Genomic DNA, 24,783 nt, shown 5'->3' on the forward strand with positions numbered 1-24,783 from the left:
ATAAAACTTAACCATTTTAGATAGATTAAAGATTTTGCTAAAACATAACAGATAGATGTGAAAATGATTTGCCAAATATACCTTGGTGACTCAAGTATAATCTATAAATGGTGAATATTAAGATTTCGTATGTGTTTCTCATAGATTTAAAGCTTTATACACACTCTGACTCCTTAATCATGCTGAATCCATTAGTTGACTTATCTAAGCAGCTGCTTGTCACAAATCAAATCAAATAGAAAAGATGTAACAACATAGCAAGGTGATTTCAGGAAGCTGTTTTTGTGGTTCATGATGCAAATTAAAGGTGGTGTTTAGCGGGAATGTTGAAGGTCCAGTTAGAGGTGAGAGAGACCTGAAAAAGAAACCTGACACAGCTGAGAAAGGCAAATCAAACCAAAGAAATGTCTGTTGGGTTCATTGGTGATTCTGAACAGACCCCAGGAGTGAGTGTGAGTGTGGTTGTTTGTCTCTGTGTGGCCTTGTGATGGACCGGCGGCCTGTCCAGGGTGTGCCTTGCCTGTCGCTGGTATAGGCTCCAGATTAATTAAGTGGGTATAGAAAATGGATGAGTAGATGGATGGATGTTCACTCCACAAAATTCAGGACAAGCTCAAGCACAGGGATTGGTGGAACATGCTGTGGACTTCTGTTGCAGTCAGTGGTATGGGGAACATTTCCCCCGTTGAGGGAAGGATTCATTCTTGAAGGTAACATGATACCACCTTTAAAGAAACCTAATAAGAAGTGGATACCTTCTACATGATGATAATACTAAGCACGTCTAAAATCCAGAATGAACTACCTTAAAATCCAAAGATTTGCCACAAACTTAAATATCACTGAATGTGTTGCCAATGTGGATTGACTTCAAAAGATCAGCTAATGCATCTTTTTGAAGGACAAAAGGATAAAACCTTATAAAAACAAGAACCGAAAGACTTTTAAACGGACAAAAACTATGTTTACAAGCTGTGATACTTGCTAAAGGGGTTGTTACTAAGAAATGAACATACTTTCGCGCCAGGCCTTTTTTTGTTGTTATTTTTAGAATGTAGTGATGGATACTACAAAGTAATCCCGCTTGAAATCTCTAAAAAAAAAAGTGTCATCTTTAGCTTTCTGCCTTTCAAAAATCAGGTCATCTTCTACTTTTGCAGTTCCATCACTAGGTTTTCAGAATACAATCAAAATGAAAACTCAGTCCAAAAAAAAGAGAAAAAAGATAAATCGGCGGCTTTTCATTCGTTGTTTGATTTATTCAGTAATTTCTTAGCGCCAAGCAGGATTCCTCCTATCATGGTCCATTCCGCATTTTATATATATTGGAAGAGAAAGTTCTGACATCAGCATGCGTTGACAAAGCTTACATATTTCCTTCACAGTGCATCTGAATGACCACTGTTGTCCTGAGACACTGGTGTAAAATCTCTAGCTTGTATGCACGCTGAGGTACTGTGAAGACATTGCACAATGCTATGACTTTAAGCGCTATGTGTGAAATACTCTGAAGATTTAAGTGCAGTATGTTTTTCAGATTTAATGGCTTCAAGATGAAGCTACGCAACAATATAACATGCACACACTTCACGTTTGTAAAAGAAGACGTTCACACTGACATACAAACATCCGATGCACACAGTTGCACTTAGACAACGTCACATTTAGCGAGCCATCAAGCTCACAGTAAATGCAGTGTTTAACCTACCATGCAGAAACTGGTTGGGCATATTGGTTTAAACATTCAGTGTCATGAAGTCATAAATTAGTTATAGAGCAACTCTGCTTCACAGAGGATATAGATTTTCTTAGTGGCAACAGAACAGTAATATTTTGTATTTAGTGTCCTGGCACAGCCTTCTTATTCCTCCTCTTCTCTCTTCTAATAACTCTCTTCTTATCTTTTGCCTTCCTCTCTCAGTCCTGTCTTATCAGTTTATGCCATGCTACATATCACTCCATCTCCCCAGATCCTCCTCTTTCAATCTCCTTCTTTCTCATTTCTGTCTTTTATCTTCCCATCTCTCCCCCTCTGTTTTTAATCAAAAGCCGTTTCACCATACTGGCTTTGGAGCAAATCTAATGTGACAAGCAGTGTCACACATATGTACACTGGCATCATAAGTAAAAAAAAAAAAAAAAAAAAAAAAAGGGGACTTGCACAAGTATAATAAGTTTGCAAGTGTAGTTTTATAGTAGTGTAGTAAGTGTAGTTTGCAAACCCAAAAATATGTATTTTAACAAAATTTCCTCTTGAAAGACCGTTATTCACATGCCTTTAAAAACGGGCCAATATGGACAAATAATATGCAAGGTAAAAGCATAGGGACAGATAGTGTAGCACACAAAGGAAATTTGCAGTATCGTTTATTGCCATGAGAGCTCAAGGGGACCAACAATGTGAAAAGTCACACACACTCACACAAAGAGCAACGGTCCCTCAAATGTCATGATTATGTTGCGTTTCCAAAGTAAAAAACTTACATTTGTCTAAATAAGTTGTTGGTCTGGCCTCATAGCGCAAACTTTCTTCTTTATATTTGTTCTGACTTAAACATTGAGTTCCAAGCGCTATTATTTGGATATCAGTTTTTCCTCAGTGTTAATTCACAAGACAGTCTCACACACACACACACACACAACCCCATGGGCCATTTGTTCAAAAGTGTGCATAATCCTTCACCTGTGGTTTAAAAATTACCTCCAGCAGTTGTGCCATGGAATATCTTGTATTTAGGCATCACCACTGCGACTGTCAGAAAAAAAGAAAAAGTCTCCAATTAGAAGCTTTACAGAAAGAGCTGTTCTCACTGGCACAATTGCCCTTCTCCCTCTTCTTTATCAGGACTAATTAAAGTAAACACTTCCTAATGACTTTTGGAAACTCTTGTGTGAGTTATATTTCAGGGTACAAACAGCATCTCATGTGATTGTTTAAATCTGAGATGTCGCCTGTGAGGGCGCTGATTTAGAGGACCACTTCTATGGGTCGTATGAACAAAAAAAGATATAAATGGGTGTGGGCTGGTATGGGTATAAGGGGCTTCTCATAGTCAAGGAAGGATCCTTAATGGCTGCCTTTGCCCACTTCGGTCTGTTTCATTGTGTTTTTCAAATCCAAGGAAGATATCTGTCCTATTCTAAGAAAGATGGCACTTTGAAGCACCCATCTGACTATAAATTTCCTTGACTTTAAGAAGCATCTACAGTTTGGAGTAAGTGTTGATACTTATAAACTGTTGTGGATGGAGATTTACATGATATCTGCCTGTATGTCTGTTGTTTAAATTCTGAGCTATTAGTCATTAATGCATTTTTAATGTATGAAAGAGGAAACAGATTGTCTCTCTATATGAGAACACCCATGAACCTGTTCACCCCATCTTGGCATATCATGTAATCAGTTCTCTCTGACAGCAAATATGTTTCACACATTATTATTTTTTTTTTCAGTCATTGTATAAAACAGCAATGCTTGCGGCAGGAATGAATGTCAACTGAGGTTATTGGAATTCATGAGTCACATTCAGGGCACCTGACATGCTTCCCACCTACCCACCCAGGCCAGCACACACGCAATTGCATACAATTACAGGATCTCCCTTTCAAGGGAATCCCCCAATAAACACTTGTCATTGTGCACGTACACATAAACACACTTTGCATGAGCCAAAGTTACCGCACCTCTAAATGTTTGGCAGACACTCTTTTCCTCTTCTGCACAGGGAAAAAGGGTAGTGACCCCTTTGACATCCCTTATGGGGGTGGAGTGTATGTTGCGTGTGTCAAAAGAGAACAAAGAAGGAAATGTAGCCTTGGAAAGAGAGTGGAGTGAGGTGTATGCTCATGCATGAGGTGGTGCTCAGGTTTTAGAAAGGAGAGGACAGGGGGAGAGTACAAGGGAGTTGAAGGGCACAGAGGAGGAGGAGTAGGAAAAGGTGTAGAGAGAGATATGCCAAGTTAAAAGACTGGTCCCTCCACATTTCTGCCCCGTCAGCTTCCAAAGAGATAGAGTAAGACCAACGGCAAGCCAAATGGATAGACTTTAAAAGACGAAAGTACTGTAGGACTGATAGAGGAATGGAGAGGGGCGATAAGAAATTTCTGGAAACGGAGAGCAACACCAAGTGTAGTATCAAACATAAGCAGATTATCTGATCTCAGTATCTGATCAGAGCTGAAGCCGGAGGGAGAAGAAGATATAATTATGACTTTCTTTCCCCAGTTTAAGACTGTTAGCTTTTATTCACTGTGGAGTCGAGGTTTAATTTAACATCCTCAGCTCATGCCACATGTACGATTGTTTGAAAAAAATGTAGTAGATTTTTCCAAATAAAATGAATATCTGCATTAAGACATTTACATTTTTCCACTGATGTGTTACTTCAAGCATCAACCATCATTTGCTATGTGTTCATCTAAATCAAACAGCTTATTTTGAGGAAATGCAGAGGCAGAGAAGTGTTGTATGCCGTTACAAAAGAAATAGCTTTGTTCTTAATATGAATGTAATAATGTAAACACCAAGCCAACATCAAGGCGCATCATTAGCAACATCAGCCATCAACACCGTGGCTGCTTTTGCAGAGCACAGCCTGCAGCCTTGGAAAAGATGGTCTACATGAAATATTGGAGTAACTGATCCTGACTACTGGCTGGGTGGAACTGTGCAGCTTTGCATGTGCTTTTGGGAACTTATGACATAATAAGCTTGTATGCTTTGGGAGAGGCTAGTTTATGGCAGTGATAGCACACGATCCCATCTATAAACCTTTTTGTCTGTCCCAAATGGGTTAAACTACAACAGAAGTGGATTCACTTTAGTCCAATATAAAAACAGAGAACTTACTGTTCCGCGGCCTTTATCTTCAGGAAACATCTTTGCAAAAACAGCTGGGTTTTGCAACTAAAATAGTTACCTGAGTGAAGCTTCGAGTATTAGCAGGCATGTCTGTTAGGTTATAAGTAGATTTTTATGATATGCTTTTTCTCTGTTCTTCTCTTATTTGCAATTCCTGCACTCAAGAGGTGTGTCTGAGACACATGGAGATGTGGAAAGCCTGCAGTGGCCGGCGTAATATTGTTATCCTTCTAACGTTGTTGAAGGCAACAAAGAGTGAATACATTACCATTCTCATACTTCCACTTGCATGCGGCCTTGTATAATTTAGCTTCCTTTTCTTGAAATCGCTCTCTGGTATAAGCATGTATGGTTGAATTATCCAAAAATTAGAATTGAAGACAGGGCAGGCTGTGTCATCTGCTGGTGGGTGGAAATGTGGGCAAGGAAATATTAGGTTATTCATAGATTCTTATTCACCAAATGAAGAAAATGGTGCAGTCATATTAGAGTTCTTCTATGGTAAAAAAAAAAAAAAAAGATTAAGGGGCACAGATTATTTTTCGGGGATTAACAGCTACTGGAGTGGGACCTGAAGATAGTGCAAAGGAAAAGGTAACAGTTGACAGGAGATGAGGTAGTACACTTGCAATTATACAGCTTGTAATTAGTCAATGGGAGCTGCATGAATAAGTAATGGTCACTGTGTGCAAAAGTTAATAGCATGAATGTAAACAAAGACAGGAGAAAGATTATGTTCCAGCCATGGTGAAAAAAAGAGGGAAATTATGCTCGTGGAGGTTTTTTCTTTTGTATTTACTGTCTTCCTAATGAGTTGTCTACCTGTCTGACATTTATTGGGGGACAAAATACATAAACTTTAATGTCTACAATAGGTTTTTATGAATGCGAAACACATTGTTCATTGGTAACTCTCACCAGTGCTGTTTATGTGCTGTGATGCACTTTGAATCCTGACTGAAACTCTTTAAACAGATTATTTCTGTGTAAACGATCACAAAGTTGAACTGCAACAATTTTCTCAAGAACTTTAGACATAAAAGGGAGCTTGGATATAGGTCGATAATTAGCTAACACTCCTGGATCAAGAGTAGGCTTTTTAAGTAAAAGGTTTAATTACAGCAACCTGAAAACTATGTGGTACTTAGCCTGTCAACAAAGATAGACTGATCAAATCCAATGTGGAAGTATTGATTAAGGAGAAAATTTCCTTGAACAGTCGGTTGGGATTGGGTCTAAATTACAAATTGATGGTTTAGAAGAGACTATTGCTGTTGTTAGCTCAGCGAGTTTGACTGGACAAAAACAGTCTCAGGTTCTAAAGATACTTCTAAAGCTGCTGTACGTGATGATACATCAGTGATAATAGTGGGAAGAATTCCATTAATCTTCTCTCTAATAGAAAAAAACTTTCTTGCAGTCTTCTTAAAGCACACAGCTGTGAATTGTACCAAGGAGCCAGCTTCTTCTGATAGATTGTCCTCATTTTCAGAGGGGCAACATTGTCCAATGCTGTACAAAACGGGAGAGCTTCCTCAAAAAAAGATGGCAGACATGTTGCTCCAAAACCAATTCATAAATGTCAGCATTAGTGGTGCCTTCACAGTTGTGCATGTTTCCAAAGCTATGTGCACAGCTGCATCCCCATACCATCACAGCTGGCTTTTGAACTATTTGCTAATGACAAGTCAGATGGTGCCTCTCCTCCTTAGCCTGGAGGTGAAGCAAACATACATCTCCAAACAAAACCTTTTTTTTTTCCTGCAAAGTTGTTGCGAATTGTGTAGACTCATTTATCTCTGGTGATGTGTAACATCTTCCTTTGGCAATAATAACTCAATTTACAAGCCAATAAAGCACTTCTGAAAATGAGCTGAGTTGGGGACAGAGTAGAGGAGAATTAGAGAGCACATGTAAGTCTTGGCAGCTAAGCCAATCTGACCACCAGTGGATGGAGTTAATAGAGGAGCAGGATAATGCGACAGAGAGGAAGGAGGTAGAGGTTGCATAGAAAGTCAGACGAGATAAGAGAATGGCAAGGAAAAAAGATGAAGAGGAAGGACAGATGATATGAGGAAGGTAAAAAATAAAAGTTTCTGAGAGGATGGCAAAACACTTGGTTAAGAGAGCGAAAGGATGATGAACGGAATTGGGCGACTAACTCACTAAACAAGTAGAAAAGGTTCTAAATGAGTGGAAGATGAAAGGCTGAGTAAGGTGAAGGAACTGAAGGAAGCGAGAGGAGATGCTGTCGTGTGCCAATATGCGACTTTCAACAAAAAACAGCTGACAAGCACACGAAAGAAAGAGCTAGTGAAAGGTAGAGACGGGAGAGGCATGAAATGAGACAACTGAAATAGAGTGTGATGGATATGAAAAGAGACAGAGTAGAGGTGTGAAAAGAGTGATGGGGGGGAAAGAGTGCGTGGCATCACAATAGAGGAATATGAGTGGGAGGGGTGTGCTGAATAAGCAGTGAAAGCAAAATAAACCAGAGATTGAGGGATAAGACAAGCATAGATGGGGAGAAAAGTTTAAAGAGAGATTCACAGCACCCCCAAAACTTAGAGGAACATTGATGAATAAGAATGAAGGATAATAAGGGGAGGGAAGCACAGTTTGCAAGAAGGGAGTGTGTACTTTAAAAGGATGTAGATTAACTGCGTAGCGCGCTTCTCTCAGCACTGGCTCTGTCCCAGTCCTTGACAAACAAAGCTAATGTGACTCAACAGCATATACATGAGAAAACTGCTGATGTTTGTGTGAGTGTCTTTCAGATGCAAAGATGGAGGGACTGGAGCTTGTGTGTGAGTGTTTGAGGATGGGCGGTGGTTTACTGTAAAAATTTTTAATGAACACCTATTCACGTCTCTTCATTTCATGAAAAAAGAAAAACTATTGCGCTGTAACAGTTTTGACATGGCTTGTAATGTGTTCACCAGTCAAGCTTATGGTATATGTACCTACAGTACCTACTTTAGAGCCACTGGCTACTGACTGAAAAAAAGTGAGTGACTGAGCTAACTGTCAAAAAACACGAAAGGAAGGAAAAAAAACACAAAATGCCCAATTATGGTGTAAGCTGTCATTTTGGCTTCATTACATTTTCTATTTACACAGGAAACTGGTGTATAACAGTGTATAACACGAAATATGTCAACATCCTCAGAACAGCTGTATCGTTTTTTTTGCCTTGCACAAACAAAACATGATTCACTCTTATTTTGACTTACAGGTCTGTGCTCTTGTTGGCTTCAATCTTTTATGTTTACCTGCGCAACTTCAGTATGTGTTTGCATTCAGCTCGAGTCCTCAGCCATTAATGAAATGATAGAGAATTGGGCCGTGTTTGAGTCAGAGACAATGAGCAGAGTGTGAGAGATGATTACCAGTCTCAACAATATGGCCAATGTTTTCGCTATGTACGTGTGTTTGTCATCGTGGAAAAATGTGGCTGTTACACAGTGACACAGAGGCAATGCCACCAAATTAGTTTGCAGTACTTTGGGCGGTGTTACTATGTTTGTCTGACTGAGGACAGAAAATACAATCATGCACTTTCACAAGTGTGTAGTTTTGATCGAAATGTGGGCCAGGCTCAGAAACAGGTGTTGTCCAGTTAATGAGTATGTGTCTGAAAGCCAACATTTTGACACGATCCCATCTCAAGATCATGTCTAGTTAGTTGAACAAGTAATCAGTTTATTAGCTAATTAATGATTATATCATGTCATATTTTGATAAGAATTACATTCACCATTTAGAGCTTCTAAAATGTGGATTTCTATCCATGTGAATTACTTATTAGATACATACATCAGTTCGTCTCTTCTGAACTTTCCATTAATCTGACAGAAAATTAAGATGTCAGGCTCATGTCTGAATGATCACCCTGATGACGGCGTCCTTACAGGAAGATTGTTCTCTTTGACCTGGAAAACCTGTCCTACATGTTTTGTATTGCATGTCGCTGTGTTTCTGTCTCATTTATGGCGAGAGAGACAGCTGTGCTTACAGTGAACCCGGGGGAAGTGAAAGAGAATGTTTTTGTAAAGTCAACAGCAATGATTTTGTTGGCTGCAGTGCAGTGACGCGTCTGGTTTCCAGAGGCCAGGTAGTAGCCTTTATCACACCGCCTGCACAATAGGTTTAAATAGAAAGAAAAGCAATATTTTCAACTGCTCCCTTCAACGGCACGCTTACAGATAAATGTTTGTTTGATATGAAATATCACGGCTTGTGGCGGCAGAAACGCCATGTGGGAGAAGTGGCTTGATGGTGGAGTTTGGTTGTAATAATAAAACGGTGACCTCATTCATTGCACAACCCCTGACTCCAAAAAGGTTGGGATGCTGTGTAAAATGCAAATAAAACCAGAATGCAGCGATGTTCAAATCTCAGATACTATTTCATTCAGAACAGAGCAAAGAAAACATGCTTAATGCTGAAAGTGAGGAATTTTACCATCAGCTCATCATATCCAGTCACGTTACCAACATGTTGCAAGTTAACATAATTAGTTGCAACATGATCCTCCAGCTGTTTCTCTTTCATGCCACTTGCTTTTCCAGCATTTTGTTGCTGTTGCCATAATATTTTTTTAAATGTGTTGCTGCCGTCAAATTCAAGATAAGCTGATATTTTTCATGAAACACTAAAATGTCTCACTTTATACACTTTATACAGTGTCCTTTGTTTCTGTTGTTAATAGAAAATTGGAAAATGCTGGTTTGTGAGATTTTCAAATCGTTACATTTTGTCTTCATTTACATTTTCACTGCACCCCAAGTTTTTGGAATTGGGAATGCAAATATCTATTGCACACTGTGACTCTCTCATAAAGCTCTCTATTTGTCTGAATGAAGGTATGAGAAACTTTTTTGTAAAAGTGACTGAATACTGTCTGATGAAACTATTGATGTCACTTGTCCAATGTAGGAAAATGGCCCTTGGACACTGCATTCAGTGCCAGTGTACTCAGCTCACCGCAATGAGTGAGCTCTTTGCATCAAGTGTATTCAAGCTGAGTGTTCTTTGCACTTATTTTTGCTGCCATAACTGCTTTGTTCAGACTGTGCCGCAGCCTCACATGTTGCGTTTCATAAGCCCGATCTGCAACCCCGTGTCCACCAGTTTATGCTTTGTGCAAAGGTTACATCACAAAGGGAGGAAAAGCATTTCTATCCCTCCTCCATGTCTGCTGTTTTGACCTGAGTGCAACTTCAGGGATGTGGTGAGCTCACATTTTGACCAAAAATCAACTTAAGACGGCCGTAGCTCAGGAGGGAAGGTCATTTTCTTTCAGTCGGAAGGCTGCTGATTTGAACCCCAACTTCCCCATTTAACCTGTCAAAGTGTCTTTCGACTGGAACCCCACATTGAACATCAGTGTGTTTCTTACTGGTAAGTTGGTTTGAATAAAACTGTCTGCTAAAGAAATGTTATGTAAATGTCCGGTATTGTAAGGCATTTGGCTTGTAATTGTGGCTGAACAGTAAAACAATCTCAAAGCTAGATCCAAGTTAAATTTCTGTTGACTTTGGTGAAAAACGTTCCACATTTTCAGTCTGTCCACGTATAGGCCAAACAGCCTGTCTCTCGCCAAAAACAAATGCGACAGCAGCCGATGTGCCAATTTAATTAAGACTGTGGTGAATAAAGAAAATAATACTGGGATGCATTTTTTTTGTCATGTTGCCCTGGTTGTTATATGACTGTTAAAACAAAACCATTCCAGTCTGACATGAAGAAACAGACAGCTCCGAATACCAAACCAAATTCGCTGCTGGCCTTTCATGCAGGAGGTTAATATCACCAAAAGTAACAACAAGAAGGGTTATCGATGGCTCCCGATTGAATGTGAAGCCTCTGTGAATTGCAGCATCGCTGGAAATAAGTTGTTGAGATATTTTCTCAAGAAAAGGGACATGAAGGAAGCCATGTTTACCAATGTTTACAGTTCCTCCTAAAACTGTAGAATACAAGGTTCAAACTCCTCCTACCACCTCCTCCTCCGCCCCCCCAAAAAATTTGAACGTGAATTTAAAAAAAGTCCCAATGCCAGGAGGTTTCTGCAACCCCCTAAGTGAGGGTGAGAATATGACAAATGTCAGAAGTGACTGAGGGAAGATGAGAGCGGGAGCTCCTTTCACCCCAGGAGATTCAACCCTGCTGAAGGAAAGAGATAAACACTGTATGTTTTATATTATATTAGATGTGTGTGTGTGTGTGTGTGTGTGTGTGTGTTGACTGTGTTTGACAAATCCTCTCGTGGAGCTATGTCTTTGTTACTCCGACAATGGTGTCCTGACACAAATGAAAGACTCTTTTTTTTCCTCCTCTGTCAAACACTTTTATCTCTACTTCCCCAACTGTCAGCGTTTCTCACCATATGTCTCACTCGCTCTCTCTCTCTGATTCGTCATTTGTGCATCTCAGCATTTCTTCTGCAGTCTCACCCTCTCTAACCCTGGCTTCTCTTGTTTTCATTAGCTTCCCCCCTCCTGTTTTCATTTCATCGTTAACGCTCTGATTTTTGGGTTTCTGAGCAGCACGGGGAGGGGCAAGAGGCAGCTGCAAGTGTAGTGAGAGAAATCGAGAATATGAACACACAACAGAGAGGGAGGATTGGGGATAGGGGACATGGATAGGGGAAATTGTTAGAGGGCTATCAAAACAGAAAAATGAGACACAGTGGCAGAAAGAAAGGTTAAAGTGGAAAAAGAGGATAGATATTCCAAAGAAAAAGTGGGAAGAAATGGCAGGAGGACGATGTTATGTACTACTGTAGAGCCTGCAGCAGGATAAGTGATCCCAGTGGTAGATGAAGGTCAGACACACACTTGACAGTCAGACCACTGCTTAACCCTGCATTGCAAAAGCACACACAGGCAGTGTTGCGTTTGGGCACACGCCTGCTGACAAAAATGTATACAAATGCACGCTCATGGAGACACACAGCTGATGTGAGGCAGACAGACTGGGAGCAGGATGGCTGTCAAAACATCAGCATCTGCTCAGCATCACGCACAGTGCTCCCAGCAAACACACACACACACACACACACACACAAACATACATCTAGCAAACAGCGTTCAAGCAGTCCTTAGGGGGACAAACTTGATAAATTTGTGCTAACCCAGCTGGGGCCCAAAAAACATGCCACACACACACACACACACACATATACAACATGTACACAGCCCAGAAAATTGTATTCCCTTCATTTAATCCCGATAAAGTTAACAGTTACAGGTATTTAAAAAAGCATAAAGTTAAACTTCCCTGCATTGGTCATTTACTGAATATCTCTTAGATTATGGCTGCATATCGTGTTTGAAAGTTTGTGAACACAAACAATTTTCATTTTTTTTAAGATATTCCTCTAAAAAGTAGATAAGTAGAGAACACAATTAAATCAATCAGTCCAAATATTTTTGTCATTTATTTATCAGGGAAACTGGGGAGTGTTATACATTTGTGAGGGCGTCAGAGTGTGTGAACCTTATGTATCCACACCCAGTTTTTGTCCTTTTCTCTATACAGAATGGCTGTGGGATTTTTAAACCATTCTGTGGTAAGATGACTTTGGTGTCAATTGTCGTTGTCTGGCTATGCGAGACACTTTCTCTTGAGATTCTGTTTATGAACGCTTTGCAGATATCCTGAGATGATAGCTAGCAATATTCAGAATTCATTGTTTTGTCAAATCAGATGCTTCAAAACAGGTCCAAACAAAAATACAAGCACCACATATGAGATGTGTTGATATCTTGATGCTGGAATGCAGCATTTTTTTTTCTGCCCACAGATATTGATCTCTCCCAATTATTTATTATTAAACCTACAAGTTCAAAATGTGTTTGCCAACAACCCTCTGGCTTGTTCATGTGATCTTTGTCAAGCCGCAGAGAGGCTTAAATTAGTTTTTTTGTTGAGCAGGGGCTCAGTCCATGAACTCAGATTTGTCACTTTTAACTTTTTTTTTTCACTTTTAATTTGTCCTCTTTTAAGAGGACAAAAGAAAAGATGCACAAAAATGCACCAAGTTGCTATGTTACCTATTATGACCTGTAGCTGTGAGAGAATCAGCAGCTCACTGCGTTTGCTCACGCTCTCAGAGGAAGGTGGTTCTGTGGGGTCAGTGAAAGTGAAGAGATGTGAACACGTTCAGATTTACAGAAGAAACAGGTTTTCTCATTTTATATTCTGCTTGATCGATCAAGAAGTCAATACACCGCCCGACCCACTTTGACTTCACCTCACAGATACATAACATACGATCAATTATCTCTATTAATTATTATCAAACTGTGCTAAGACTGACAAATTAAACTAATTTGCTGTCTGTAATTGCTATTGTCACGCATGTAAAGAATATGATGTTTTCAATGATTAGGCGGAAATACAGACATATTTAAGGGGTTCTGGTATATTCCAAAAGTATAACGTGTATGTTTTATACTGTGCACAAATCAACATGAATATCCGTATCTGTGTGTGTGTGTGTGTGTGCAAATCAGGGCTAATTTATTGTCCTCATCAGCCCTGCTGTTCAGACTGCAGTAGCTGTCAGCAGGGTCTAACTTCCTCTCTAACAAGCCACACAAACACACACTCTCACAAGCACGAACATGATTACATTGACTCTTAATGCTGGCACAGATCTTTAGAAATACACACACGCGCACCCATGCAAGACGCTAAAGAGATCTTCAAAATGAGAGTAGGCTGGCTGTGTCCTTGGTCGTTTGTGTGACAATTGCCTGCCTAAATGACAGATGTCAGCGATATCCGATGAAAATCCCCCAAGTGTCTGAAACGAGACAGCAACAGAGGCCCCCCCGCCCAAATTTAAGCCTAATCATACAAAACAAAAACAACAAAAAAAAGAATAACTAAATAAATAAGTAAACCTGTTTGATTTCCAATAGCAGTATTTCACATTCTTAATACATCAGAGGCTAAACAGAGATCGCATAAAAGATATACTACGTGCCAGGCAACACTCTTCATCAAGCCACACATACTGCAGAGACATATGGGGAGGATGTTGCTGACAAAGCCTCAGTAAATACACTCCATCACATTGTAGTAGGTTACACAGGGACAAACCCATCTCATCCTTTCCATCTCTGTTCTGCTCCTCCTTCAAACCCCTTCTCTTCGTCTGTCATCGTCCGTCCCACCTGCTTCCTCCTCTTACTTTCAGTCAGGGATCGGTTTCCTTCCTCTCTCTTTCTCCTTCCCATCTCCGCATGTCTTTCTGTCCTTCCCTCCACCACTCCATTTGTCGCTCATTCTCTTCTCTCATCTTTTCACAGAATTTTTTATTTTATTTTTTTTATCCCTCTCCTTTTACAAGGTGCAGATTTTCTGTATATCGCAAAAATCTGTAGCACCTCTATATAGCCTAGATGCTAAAAGAAAATGTATTTAAAGAATATTTTGCTTGATACATTTTAATAATACACCAATTTGTAGTTTAAAATGTTTAAACTGTGTATGCAGGAAGACTGTAAGTCAAGTAGTGGGAATAAATTAGAAGCTAGGGAAGCTAACTGGTGTGCCTTAATGTATTCTCCAGTGGAAAATGTGTTGACCCTGAAGCATGCTTTAATCTGCATTGATTATGCATTTTAACCCGGTCTTCCTCGTCTGCACAACTATGCATTGTACTACCTGTGTTTACGTGAAAACGCCAAGCATCCTAGCATCCGCTTGTGTGCGCCGCCTCTGCATTCATGTGTCAAGGCTGCCAGAGTCGTTCAAACACAGCGTCTCCGCTGACCTGTCCTCAGTGCTGACTCAGCGGGAGTTGCTCCCTCACTGCATTATTCAGCAAGTAAAGCCAAGGTGTTAAACAGTACCACATCACAACAAAGGACAACGGCCTGCTAAGTGTACTGTCACAAGCTGGGGAGAATATAGACTTTAGCTTTGTGCAATGCAGGGATTAGCCTGTAGGAACAAGAGCAAAGCTTTGTCACATTTCCATTCAATCTGGTTTCAACTTGAATATGAGGATGTTGGAATTCAGAGTAAATCTACTTGCGTCTTTAAACCCTGATGAGCACATTATTCCACCATGCAATGCATAGGAAATAACAAGGACTGTCCCGATTATAGCATTCTGCAGATTTTCCATGGAATGTAAAAGTAAGTCATGTGAAACACACTTTGAGGGATGTTGGTGTGCCACTCTGGCGGACCAACAAAATTTTCTCTTTTTCAAAGCAACGCAGCATAGAAATGTAACTACTTAACAGAAGTTGATGTCGTCCCAACAAAAGGGATACAGACGATACCAATATGGCACTTATAGTTAATATTTGCCGTGTACCTCTGCTGAATCACATTTATCAATAGTTTGTTTTTTGTGATGAAATCCATTAGAATTAAGACATTGGCGGAATTAATAATATTGAAAATTCAACAAGCTTTTGATCTCTGTTCGTGTCTATTTATGCTTTCAGCTGGATGAAGAGCAAAGAGAATTTTGACATGCAGTATTTAATGGAAATGATCAATGAACCCCATGAAAATATGTTTTACTGCCACAACTGTCTCCACGTTGACATTCGGACCGAAGAGGACATGAACTGCGATTACTACACTGTTATGTGAGGATTCGGTGCTCTTGCTTCAGACCCTGAAACCCAGAGTTTCTTCATTTTGGAGTCATGAAACCTCCATGAAATAGGCTTCCTTGAGTCCTGTTGAACTGAACACCATATATATGTCAATAGATGTGTAGGAGAATGCACGATGTGTGAAAATGTGTTATTTTACAGATAAGCTAAAGCCAAAGATACATCAAACCAGTATTTATATGATGTTGATTACCGCCATACACTAATTTTGCATGGATTCGTGATGTTGCTTACAAATCGTGACATCATTTGAAAAGCGTAGCTCAGAGAATTTATTGAAGATGTAATGAATCTAAAAATGTATCTTTTCAGTTTCATAACCACTAATTTTGTGCCACATCTGGCAGAGAGCAGCCCATCCCCCTCCTCTGTACCCATTAGGCTAATTTTCCCCTCAAAAGGTGTTGAGTCATACATGCACAAGAGGCACTTGTAAAAGTTAAGTGGATGCTTTTGCTAATCAAAGGACCAAAAGGGCCATTGAAACCTGCTGGTGACGATGTAAGGACCAGCTGAAATGCTCCAGAACCGAAGGAAATGCCACATGCATGATGAATCATGGCTCCTTAGGGATGTTTCTTCTTCTATTGCCTCTGAAAGTGCTGGGAAAACAGATTAATTTGGAATTTGCACAAATCATTACACATTCCGACAAAGCAAGAGAAAAACTTCCACAAACATTGTCGTTACATCAAAAATACAAACAAAGTTGTTTGTGTCCTTTTAGATTTTTAAATCCAACTCAGACATGCTCTTGGTTCAGCCTTTGCAGTGTTTGATGTGTTGTGGTGTCATTTGTCTTTCTCATTTTTTTCACAGTAGCCGTGGAGGTGTCTTCCCCGCAGTCTTTCCGCTGCCTCTAGTCTTTCCTTATCTGCTCTGGCTTAACAGTCAAGTAGTTTCCCTCTCAGTCTCCCTTTTTTTGACCTCCGTACTTCCTCATTCACTTATCTCCTCCCCCCGTTTCTCTCTCCTCCACGCCACCGTCATTCATCAATGCGGCGTCTCGGTCTTTCTCATCCTGTCCTCACCTTCATTTTGTCACTCCCTCTGTGTTTGTCTTCACCCTGTGAGGATGTCCACTCTCTAGTCCTCCAGCTCAGTAAACAGGACTCCGGTCATGTTCACATTTGTTTGTCTAACCTCCTCTGTCCGTGTCACAGGGCATGCCTTTGTTTCAACTTCAAAGGAATATTCACACATTCTCACACACATTTTCACACACACAGCTGCACTTATACAAAATCTTCAAAATCCTCTAACAGAGGTATGCGTTCACCCGAACGCCCACATAGCATGCAAACTCTTTCTCATGCACCCTCTCACATGCTGACGCTGTCACACTGAAAACATCCACCCACACAGACACACACAGAGCATGTTACCCCTTCTAGGAGGGGAGAATGCAGAGAGACAAACACCCCACAGTGTTTTGTATTGTACTAAAATTGTCCCCAGGCAGGGGGCTATAAGGACAAGTGCTAGGTCATGATGAGCTTTGATTTTTATTGTCTTGAGGGAAATATAGAAAATGTGCAAGAGAATGAGAAAGAAATAAAGAAAGGCATAGAAAATTTGGTCATCTTGGTCAAAATGTCCTGTATAGATTGGCAAATTGTAGATCAACTCAAAAAGATGTAAAGTTAAAGATGGAAGATTTTTAATCAGCATTTTATGCAAGTTTGGTGCATTTCTGAATCATACAATTTCAGAGTGAGAAAAGAAAAATCAGCACTACTGCAAAAACAGGTACATAACTTTCATCTGCATCTCAGACATTACTGTTCTTGTCAAGGTTGTTTTGTTCTAAGTCTTTGTTAGTAAAGGTAAGGTGATGCAAATGTCAAAGCTTTATGAAAGCTCCTCTAAACTTTTTACCAATGGTCTGGAGCCTGGAGCTTCTCTAAGCAACTGATAAAAAAATAAAAGAATTCATGGTCACGGGATGGCTATAAAAGTTGAGGGTGACCACTTTCACTATCTGTAGAGAGGCAAGAACATTCTTCGAGTTAACTGCTCAGATTTGACAGAAAGGCTTATCAGAATATAAACAAAAAAGACCCTCAGGAACATTTAGCAGTTGTGGTGCAAAGAAAACATTTTTCCTGTCTGCTCACCACACTATTCAGCATCAGAAGCAAATTAACATTTAATTATTCCTGATGCATTTTTAGAAACAATTACAATGGACTGATTAAGTGAAAACAGAATATTGGTATCACTGAATAAAATTGTGGGTTTTTTTTTTTTCGAGGGGGAGGTTATGAAAATACCACCTCTCCAGCAGTTAAGTGTCTTTATCGAGCATTGGGCTTGTGTTGCAGCCATAGGCTGTGGGAGTTGTTCACTGTTAGTGGGAAAAATTCTTTCAATTAAATATCAGCACATTTGAAAGGAGTAAACATTGCCTAAAGAGGACTAACTCTAAAAAAACAAGTTGCAGTTTTGATGTGGTCCTCATGTGTTTTCTTAACATTGAAATTCTGCAGATCTCACAAGACTGGAGACCTTTTGCAGAAAGAATGAGCACAAACACCCCGAACTAGAACAGAAGTACTCTTGGCTGCCTACGTTTTTTAATTTAAAACTGTTAAAGAATGAAATGGAATGAAATCTGAGATATGAAAGAAAATGTATCGTGTTTTCATTAGGAAATAAAGTCACTGTTTGCTTTTTACAGTTATTCATAGCAACTGAAACTTTGATCAAACCTTTTGCATGATATTTCAGTCGCTTTGCTTGCAAGACAGAAAATGAGGGGGGTGAAGATGTGTGCATCTACATATTTTTTTTAAAGTATTTCATTATCTAGTTGGTGTGAAGCCAGGCTGGTAACCAAAGTTATGGTGTGCGGTTTCTAGACTGGCTTGTACTACAGGCTGGTCTCAAGCTCATAAATGGGCATAATGAATGTCAGAATGCCATCTAAATGACTCAGAAGTACATAGTTTTACTATTCATACACTTATTCAATGCGGCTGAAAAGACCGTTTCTGTGGTTTGATACTCCGGCATTAATTTAGGAAAGCACATGACGAGAATGAATATTTCCTCTGTCACTTATGTTTTATACATTTTTAGCCCACATTCATGTTAACCTATTTATGACCAAAATCTGATGATCATCAAGCAAATGTGTTGTGTCCAGCTGAAGGGACATAATGCATGTGGAGCGTTCTCCACTATAGACCTGCTGTTTTTTTATAATTCATGAATATGTACACCGCAGCTGCCTCAGCACATCAGATGAATTCTTAGGCAGTCCTCGAAATGCACGGGGCACTCCCACACAGTCTTTGACAAGTATTTGGAGTGGAGAATAACTAGTCCCCCCCCCCCTCCATTCTACATAGCTAACCGCACCATCACTCCAGTCCAAAAAGCCACACACTTTTAACAATGCAACAAACATACATTTCTTTTGTATCAAAGAAAACAGAAGAAGTTCATTAGTCTCAGCTGCAAAGGTAGGACTAGAATAATAATATGAGATATAGACACTGTTTTTGAACGGTTGGCAGTTAATTCCGACAGATTTGGCTAGTTCCCTAAAGCATGAACTATTTTCAGACTTGAGTCAGTTGTCCCTTTGAGTAAACCGAGAAAGAAAAAGCAGAGCTTCAATGTTGTGGTCAGAAAGAGATGGAAACTGAAGCGGGAAGATGGTGCAGGATGGAGGGAATGGAGGAAGTGAAGAAGTAGTCGTGGAGAGATGTGGGGCGAAAGCCGATGCTGACCAAAGCTGACACCCCTTGGCATGCAGTGTTCACCCCCAGGGTGTGTGTGTGTTTTTTATGCCTCCATGCTTGTGTGAGCGTGACTGAGAAACAGGGGAGAATATTTAAAGCTGATTTGTCATGAGAGAGTGGCAAAACAGTGGAGCCAGCATAGGCTTTGATAAGCAGCACAGCGATGCATAAAGACACACAGGCACACTCTCATATAGGCCTTGAGCTAACATTTAGCCAGATGGAAAAGGCTTTGCTTATTTCTCAAGGGTGGAAATACTCTGAGGGCGCAAGTAAAGCTCTCCACATCAACAGCCAATACACACTTACATGCACACAAACACCGATCCATATATAGCGACGAACAGATGTGCACATATAAAACCCACTGTACCCACAAATAGTGTTCTAAACACATACATACACACATGCTCACTGTGTTTAGCAGCGGTTTAGTTGCTAGTGGGAAATAATTTCAACTCAAAACTGTCACCAAACAGACAAGTAAAGTATTTTCCAGATACCCGAGTTTTGCAGATGTGTCTATACTGATGACAGAGATGATCATAAAAGAATGGTTTCGGAAGTCAGTTGCAAAGTTTTTTTGTAGTGAGGGTAATTTGATTGGATCATTCATGCCTAAACTATGATATTATAAAAGCTTGTATCTTGACATCCTATTACTCTGTGTGAAATAGTCAAGCAACTCGCACAACCCAAGAAATTCAAGTTTCCCTCTTCCAAAGTGAAATCCGAAGAAATCAGCTTGGTATGTGGAAGCATGAGCTATTATGAGTAAGGCTTAGCACAAGAGTTATTGAGTAAAACTTTTGTCCACATTTATGTTGGCATGATAGCTTGAAGCAGTAGGATAGATCTTAATGAAGACATCCCACACCATGAGCTGTAAATCAGTGTGTGAAAGGGAAGCTGTTGTATTCAGTCCTTGTGATGTTTTGGGCAAAGTGTGTCACACACCTCAAGTAATTGGTTCTCCTTGTCTAAAAAAAAGTTGTCATATGTCTTCTTTAAAGCCCATCTACAACAGTTTCTGGAGTTTCGTCCACATCTGAAAGTGAAGGTATTATTTTTGTCCTATAAGTTTGTGCTGGGTTGGAGTAGGGTTTGTGAGAATTCATTTTGAGAAGCTCAAAGTCAGACAAGATATGTTAGACAGGGGACAGCAGATGTACGAAATGGGATCACCTCGTTATATGTATTATCCTGTGTGAGTATATCTTTGACTGGGAACGTATCAACCGTCAGTCATGAAAAGTAGTTTGGTTTGCACAGAACAGATACTTGTATTAAAAAAGGGGTTACATGAATAAAAGGCACCTGCACAGCTGTGACTTGCCCACATCACTGTGGGCTTAAGACTAAAAAAAGGAAAGTAAACATTACGTCTTTGTTATCGAGTCTTTACTTGTTACTTCAGCACTCTCGCACAAGAGCTATTTTTCAGCCTCTGATGTGCCATGTTGCTGTGTGATTCGAGTGTGATTGGCACTTGGATCAGAAATAGATCTGGGAGCCATGAAGAACATCACACCCTGGCACTGGAGGTGGGAGAGCCACGTTTAATTAGCGAGAATTTATCCACATGCCACCTCTCTGACATGCATGCGAGCAAATGCACACGGCAAGAAAAACTTTTCTCGTGGAGGCGATCACATCGACAAACTCACTTTTATCTGCTCACGACACACACAAACTCACCACACAGTCACGCAGCATCACTGTCAGTTGCTTAGGAGTTAGATCAGGAGTTTGAAAGCTTAATTGCCAGACTCAGATATTACATGCCTGTGCATGTGTGAAAGAGAGAAAGGGGGTGTTTCTACATCTTGGATGCAAGTCAGACAGTCAGTTTTATTTTGAGTACATTCTATGAGATTACGAACTATTAACTTTATTTTAGGTTTTGAAGATATAGATGATATTCTGTTAAAGTGCATAGGTCCTGGAAGATATGTTTTAATGAGACTGATTTTCAAGTTTTCTGGCTTTGATCCGAAGAGTTAGCGCACGGCTGCATGTGCTTTGATCGGTCTTTGCAAATGGTCAGATGAAAGTGCAGAGACACTGTTTTAAAAAAAAAATAAAAAGGCTCTGTTTAAGTGTAAATTAAAACAGAATGCAATGATTTTTAAAATCCTTTAAACTCTGTATTTCAACTAAAAAATAGTATAAAGGCAATATGTTATGCTGTGTTGCTTTTTGAAAATTATGCTGGTTTAATGCCAAACAAATCACTGAAAAATCTAGTTTTTCACAAGTCAAGATGGAGAGGGGGTCGCTGGAATTAAGATTATTCGTAGTCATCATTCGATAAGTTTCTTTTGTACGATTGTTTTTTAAAAAGATGCTTAAAGAACCGTAATAAAGCTTGATGAATATAAATTTTCATACAATCGGAGTGATTTATATAGGACTAAGACTGTTTATTCAGTGAGATGGTTCTACCACTCCCGTACATGCACAATCCAACTCTTGTTTTTGAAAAACTTGGATCGTTCCCACATGCAACAAAATGTTTCTATTTCTATTTCTTTGCAGAAGGAGGTTGCTGCAAACAAATGTAAGAAAAAGTGATACGCTATCTATGATTCATATGTTTATATGTGTATCTTTGATGAGCTCCTCTTATTTGGGTTGCGATGCCTCCTTTTGTTCTTAGTTTGTATGCGTGTCATACTTGTTGGATCTCACTGTATGTGATTGGGAGTGTTGGGGATGCAAAATGTTATATTAAAATAATGGCAAATAGAGCAACTAAATCAAATATTTAGCCCTCATTCAGTAATTAGAGGAACCTGATATGCAGGATTGATTAGAGACCTTCAACGTGGTCTTGAAAGCGTTGGAAACAAACCCACGCTGCAGGGAGTGCGTGAGAGGGAATGTAAAAGAAGTGTATAAATCATGGTCTAGCGATTACCACCTTATCAAATTTGTCAAACACCATTTAAGTTGAAACTTTGTAATATTGTAGTTTAATTTCAATTAGCATGCACTGCAGTGTAGAGCTAAACAAAACTGTTTCGCTGTTGAAATATTTTCACACCGCACTGCATTCTGTGCCCCCAGGATTTGCTTCAGGATTCTGCTTAATCCTTAGTTCATATAAGCTTTTTACCCAAAATCAGAAAATGTAACTGCCAGTTTCAAGCACTGCCAAGTCTCTGGACTGATAGTTAACAGGAACTTCTCTCCTAATCATTTTATCATTTGCATTAATTTGCAATAGTGTCACTGACTTCACTGCATGATTTATATTAAGGTCAATGAAGTGACTGTGAAACATCCAAAAGAGACTGGTGCTTCTCAGGCATATTTGCATATTTTCCCAATTTAGTTTCTTCCTTCTTCTTAATGCTCACATGCATAACCTGTGTGCACAGATGGGTGCAGTCATGATAAAGGAGACACACACACACACTCACACAGTGTTACTCATTCACACAGACACTAATACAGCACCTCTTATAATATATATGTACTCTATATAGAGTGTGGAGTGCTTTTTTCTCTACATTGACTCACGGGTGAGCATGTCGGGGGGGAATGCGGGGTTCAGTGTGTCTTGCCAGAGGATGCTTTGACACGTGGATGCACTGAGGATCAAACTGTGAACCCTCTGGCTGGGAGACAACCACTCTACCAGCTGAGCCATGACTGCCCCTAAGTGACATAAATGGCTAAAACAAGTGTTGTTAAGGTGGATTTACCCATTTATTCACTTTCATGATTGCCAAAAATGTCACATGTTGGGTTGACAAAAATGATGCAGACTCTCAAATGACTGTGTTGTATACAAGAATTTGTAACGGTGATATGTGCATTTTTTTTTACAAATGACTTTACGAGCCGCGTTCCTCACTCAAAAGCACTTTTATGACTGAGTGGACCCACACACTCAGACCTCTGATCAGCAGAGTGGAAGAATGCCTTTACAAACAAATCTGTCCTCATCACACATGCGCGCCCACAATTGCACATTCGCATAAGCACAAACTCTCCAAACTAAAATGACACGCTGGTTCCGGCTCGTTGCTGTATGAAGGGCGTCTTCGGGTGTTTGGTGAAACTACAACGAGCGGATAAAGCGGGAATGACGATCGGCAAAACGAGCAATCTGCATAGAAGAGGAGAAGATTGGTGGAGGAGGAAGGGAGAGATGGGATGAGAGGAGAAAGTAAGCAAAGTTTACAGTGAAGAGGTGGAGGAGAAGGCCAAAGCTTCATCATCATCATCTCTCAGGGGTGCATGCTGCGGTGCCTTGATTAAGCATTCAGCTCTCTTGCAAAAAACACACACCACTCAGAAAATACAGCCGTGTCAGCCTACTTCAGCACATACCCTGACCTTCTCACTAAGTGTGTGTGTGTGTGTGTGTGGAAGGTAAGTCCTTCTTTCTAATTATAAGGAAGTCAACAGTACAATCAAAACTGAATTTGTGCCTGTTTTGATTGGTGAGGGCTAGATACTCAGTGGTTATGATTGTGGCGTTCATCAGTTATTATTCTTATACAACCTCAGAATGTGTCATTGCAGATAAAACAGTCACAAAGGCTGCAATGCTCATAAGCTGAGCATGTGACAGATATTACAGTGATACTCGTTGTCTACTTTACAAATATTTGACTTAAGTAGGACAGGGCAGAGAGAAAGATGTTTTCACATGAATATAGTTTTGTGTTAGAACTGAGTTAGTAAATCCTTGCTTGTGTGTATACGTGTGTGTTTGAGGCATTGGTTTTGGCAGCAGTGCAATGTCCTTCACTGAAAAGATCAATACTGTTGTTGATAGACGTTTCTAAACAAAACACGGCTTGTTTCATGAGATGAATATATATATAAAAAGTCTCCATACTGTTCAGGATTGTCACAGGTACAAGCAGCTGTCCACAATGTACAGCCATGATAAGAAGCCAAAGGAACATATGAAACAACAAACCTAAACTTATTTGCAGAACCTAGGAAAGGCAAAGCGATTCAAACTAAAGCCTATGAGAGCACACTGTCAGCAGCCTTTGTTGTCTTTTATGCTAACGGTTCATTTTCCGATGGATTTTATTTGCACAGAAAAACCTAACATAGATTACTTTCTCTTGAGATTTGCTTGAGTGAGAGCAAGCCTGGTGCAGTTTTTCTGTTCTTCAACAGTCATTTTATTATGATCAAACGGCCAATTTTTTTCACCAAAAGAAATGTTGCAAAAAATATTTACATGTCATCAAAATTGGCGTTTCATCCAAAAGATGAAAAGTGCATTTGAAGGAATTTTTCAAATAATCGGCAAACAAAAATCAATGCATGTTTTTATCCTTTTCTCGTTTTTAAGTGCCGGTTCATCCGGACAAGGGGTAGACAGACCTGCATAGAAGGATGTGCTACAAGATGACGTGATAAAAGAGCACCTGTCAAACATCAAATAAAGCAAAACAAACTATGAATAAATAAGCACGATGAAAAGCCTGGTAGAGGCAAGTGGAAAATGGAAATTGGCATTTTTGAGCAAATACTGTGTGCTGTTTGA

At 39.8% G+C, this 24,783-nt stretch overlaps 1 protein-coding gene across 1 annotated transcript in view; it reads left to right on the forward strand.

Annotated features, from left to right (window-relative positions):
• pdgfd (platelet derived growth factor d) overlaps nt 1–24,783 on the forward strand; it is a 60,908-nt gene that overhangs the window by 3,843 nt on the left and 32,282 nt on the right. The gene's annotated exons all lie outside the window — the stretch shown is intronic.

This window comes from Leuresthes tenuis, unplaced genomic scaffold (genome assembly GCF_036924035.1).
Source record: "Leuresthes tenuis unplaced genomic scaffold, fLeuTen1.0.hap1 SCAF_9, whole genome shotgun sequence".
Classification (NCBI taxonomy): Eukaryota; Metazoa; Chordata; class Actinopteri; order Atheriniformes; family Atherinopsidae; genus Leuresthes; species Leuresthes tenuis.